The following is a 4497-nucleotide window of genomic DNA, read 5'->3' on the forward strand; positions in this document are numbered from 1 at the left end:
GGCCTAGGCTAATTAATTAAAAAAAATAATACAGCAGTACAAACAAGTCTGTCGTGGACAGCAAATGGAAGAGGAGACTCCCATGAAGTCAAGTGTACGTTTTTCATATTGAAAAACAGTTCCATACTTTAAATTATCGGTCTAAACTTGTGTTTGCCATTCACAAATTATCAAACAATACATTGTTTATTCCAGTAAGCTACAGCAGTCTTTCTGCACATACAAATAAACAACATGCTTTTGCTTCGTAGGTTCGCTTCGCGTAGCCTTGCTTAGATTGTTTATATCAGGCTACGATGTATCTACGATGTATCTACGAAGCCTGCGCGTAGGTAAAAGTGCAATATTTCATGACTGTACTGTAGACCTACATTACTAAGATTTTCTCTATACGTTCATGTGTGCGTTGGCCAAGAAAACGTTGCAATGCAGGGAAAGTGACACACTTCAATGTGTGCGCAACTGAACCGCGGGAAGGAGAGGGATGCCTAGGCTAGCGCCTAAAAAATGAGATGTTATTACAAGGTCTCAGGCTTAGACTTTACATAAACATTTGTCTGAGTCATACATGGAACTGCTCTGACATGATTCCAGTTAATTTCCAATATTTATAGCTCTGTAATTCCTGCAAACCAGGAGTAATATTCCTCTGATTCGCCAACCAAATCTCGCAAAGCTCATACGCATATCTTACTCTTCCGGCAAAAAACAGATATGACCTACGTTGACCTAAATGTTGACCAATCATAATCAAGAAAATTTGAAAACCACAGTACGTATCGTGTTAAAATCTACTTTCAAATAGGCCGAGTTTTTGGTTATAAAAACACCTTTATGTAGGCTAGGTAATATTTTGGTAAACTTTTATATGTTGTTTTACATATAATTGGGTTTATATTTAGATCATATGTTTTGTTGCAACTTTGTCCAGTCAAATCCGTATTTTTGGTGGACTAGAAGTTGCATCCGCCCGTACCGTATTGACTGCCGCAGTACCATTCATTTCTATTTATACTAGGCCTAGGCCTATTTAGTACTACTACTACTACTCTACTAGGCCTCTAGGGCCTAGGCTAGTTAGGCGGCCTAGCTAGGCAGGCATATAGACTACATAAAACGAGGCTATGCCTACTAGTAGGCTTAATACCCATGCCTAGACTATCCATCGTCATATCATTATCATGGTCAGTTATTGGCCACGACATGCAGCAGTAACGAACGCTTCTTACTGCCCTTCATCTTGTTGGCGCTGTGATCAACAAACAAGGCAAGACGATGATGGCATGTGTGTGCCAGTAGTGATTTTCTCAATCAATTTACAGGAATGTCTCTTCAAACATTTCTAATATAAATGTATACTAAATAATACTTACGAATAAGAAACAAATAGGCTAATACTACTAGGCTACTAGCCTAGACTTCGTGCTGCAGGCCCAGAGCATACATGACCTCCATCTTCAACCACTCGGCGGCTCGTTCAGTGGGATTGGATGGCCTTGGAGTGGTCGGTTTGGTCACGTGACGGAAAAAATTAGACAGGTGATCGATCACGTGATCATACACAAATCACTGCCTACATGCAATAATACTAATAGTAAACATGAATACGTACAATACATTAATATAAGCGCTTATTTATAATACACCAACCTACATTTTTTTTTAGAAGAGCTATTATAAGAAACACCGACGCTGAAATTGCTTAAAAAATATAGACAAAATAAGAACGGATTAGACACGCAACCCGACGTACAACCAATGTTTTTTTCTAGTTTTTATTCCGGGTGGATGTTACTGGGATGAGATCCTGACTATGTTACTGGCTAATGGGAAATCCTATCGAAATGGGTGTCAATGGCATTTTTAGCTATCTTTAGTCAGAGAATTATTTAAAGGATTTTTTTTTGGAAAAAGAAGTTAAACTTTTAGTTACAATTAAAGGAAATCCAAGTAAGTAATCCATTGGAATATCTCTATGATATTTGCCCTGATATGGACTTAAGTGTGTAAAAAACTGAAGTTAATTTAACTGTTCCTTGCTGATGTCCAAGCTCTAGATTTATAGTTCACATACAATCCGGGTAGGTTAATTTAAAAATTATGAACATTTATTGTAAAGACAGTGCTGTTTGTTTATGAATAATAAAGACAGGCCTACTTTTTAATTTAAGCACTTAGGTCTGGCCTAAATTTTCATAAGTAATAACATTTTAAAAATTAGAATATTGTGTCAGTGGAAATGCTGTTTAGTTATCTCATCTGCAACAATCGCGTATAGCACTGCTAAATTTCTGTAGATGTTGAATATATATAATGTGTTCTGAACCACCGTCGTGTGTGCTTTGAATACCGTACCATAGTCGATCTCTCTGAACTGTCTGGTGATGATAAATTGTCAAGCCTTAAAAGCGTGGGATCATGTTAAGGATGTTTATTACATCCAGTTTTCTCTATGCGACATATCACACATACTATTTTAACGTGATAAGTCCATGTGCCCTGCACCCCCAGATACCAGGAAAACCCACATTACCTACATAACAACATAGTATAGGCCTACGTATAAGCCAACACTAACCAGAGACATTATATAGAGGTGCACTACAGCGGAAATCTGAAATAATGCCAGTAGGAAGAAATATCAGTAGGAAGAAATGTCATTAACAAAGGAGCCAGAAAATTAATTGAAACTGATAGTAATAATGATACTAATAATAAATGTAAAAAGAAATGTAAAACAAAAATGGGGAAAATAGAATACCACACAGCCTGATACTCAGATGCAAAACTGAGCTGGAGCAGCTGAGCCTTCAAATCTGAAGTTAGCTCCTTATTAAGAAGTAGTAACATTAAGTAACTATAATTGATTAAACACAACATAATTAATATATAAATAAGTATATTTACTGTCTATGTCTCATTATCCAATTATTATAAAGTGTTATTTATTATGTTACCCTTTAATACACCACTAATTTGAAATGAACAGAGTAATCAATAATTACTCCTTTAAAAACCTAATATTTTATTTAGAGGGGCCCGTTCATTATTATCAACTACGCCCTTAAGGTATTGTCTTAGCTTTCCTATCCACGCCACGCTATATGTTTCTTATGTCACTCATCTTACGTCAGCATTATATTTATTTATACTCTATTTTATATCTGTACGTACCTGATGAAGGGCGATTAAAATTAAAAATAAAAGATAATAAAATAAAAAATAAAAATTAAATTCATTAAAATTAATGCACACACACGCCCATATAGTATAGAGAAAAGTAGACGTTAGAATTAAGAAGAAATATGTGGGGTTTTAGGTTGTTTAAGAAGACAGCAAAGGAGTCGATAGTTAAGGAGTATTTAAGAGTGTTTGGGAAAGAATGTCTTGGAAACCCATGAATAGCAGAGAGATGCAAACAATTGGTCCTAGCTTTAATGTGTTTGAATTGTAGTGTTTCTAGATAGTGAGTGTTGACAATAATGTGTTGATGAACAGAGTCAATCAATTTTACCAAAGAGGGATTTACAAATGAAGGAAAATAGAAGGTATTTCCTTCGAGCTGAGAGATGTGGCCAAGTACGGTATGAATTCCAAGTCTTGCGTCGTATTCCATTACACCACGTCTTTGTTTTAGAGAAGACTTGTGGCTCTCCTTTAAACTGCTTCAATCCTATCTATATTAAGTTTTTTTATGTGAGGAAGCCATGCTGCAGCACCATCAATGAGGTCCATTACACCACGTCTTTGTTTTAGAGAAGTCTTGTGGCTCTCCTTTAAACTGCTTCAATCCTATCTATATTAAGTTTTTTTATGTGAGGAAGCCATGCTGCAGCACCATCAATGAGGAGAACAACAAGTGATCGGTAGAGAGAAAATATAGCTTGAGATGATGAACAACTAGCAATATTTGAAATTAAACCAAGCAGTCTGTATGCAAGATTAATGCTCTGAACGTGGTCTTCCCAAGTTCGAGGGTGATTGATAGTAATGCCATAGAATAATTTAAAAAACGTGGGGTCGAGGGTTGTCTAAGGCAGAAGCCCATTGATTGTACGCATTTGGCTCGTGTGTGCTTTAAAGAACCCAGTACATCATTCGAGAAGAGTAGGGGGTTACCCCGGTGTACTGGTTCATTAAGTCCCCTGTTTTTAAATGGATATGTCACGTAGGACGTTGATTAAGTTCAATTATTGGCAAATGAATACCTTATTGTTTTATAGCAGTTTATTCATTATAAAGAACTTTTTAAACCATGATGAAACTATTGTACTGTATTTTGTATAATATATACGAATTACGAGAAACATGAATAACGGGAACGGATTGTACTTTAGTCATTGTGTTGCAACAGGAACAGTGTGTAGAGATCACTGTGAGTTTGTATAAATGCCAGTGATTGCCAATATGTATTATAGGCCTACTATACTGTAAACTAAAACTACACAATATAAATTAATCATGTAGAAATGTCCTCATCAGCCACCTCGGGTGGGT

The 4497-nt window shown here is 36.2% G+C and overlaps 1 protein-coding gene across 1 annotated transcript in view; it reads right to left on the minus strand.

Moving 5' to 3' along the window:
- The window catches only part of LOC117122296 (zinc finger protein 507-like), an 18694-nt gene extending 17198 nt beyond the window's left edge, over positions 1–1496 (minus strand). Inside the window, exon 1 of the mRNA XM_033267838.1 lies at positions 1374–1496. The gene's annotated coding sequence lies outside the window, so the exon portion shown is untranslated. The remainder of the gene's footprint in view (positions 1–1373) is intronic.
- Between the last annotated feature and the right edge of the window lie 3001 nt (positions 1497–4497).

The sequence above is a fragment of the Anneissia japonica genome, unplaced genomic scaffold (genome assembly GCF_011630105.1).
Source record: "Anneissia japonica isolate Jap-2015-1 unplaced genomic scaffold, ASM1163010v1 scaffold288246_len349457_cov184, whole genome shotgun sequence".
NCBI classification, from domain to species: domain Eukaryota; kingdom Metazoa; phylum Echinodermata; class Crinoidea; order Comatulida; family Comatulidae; genus Anneissia; species Anneissia japonica.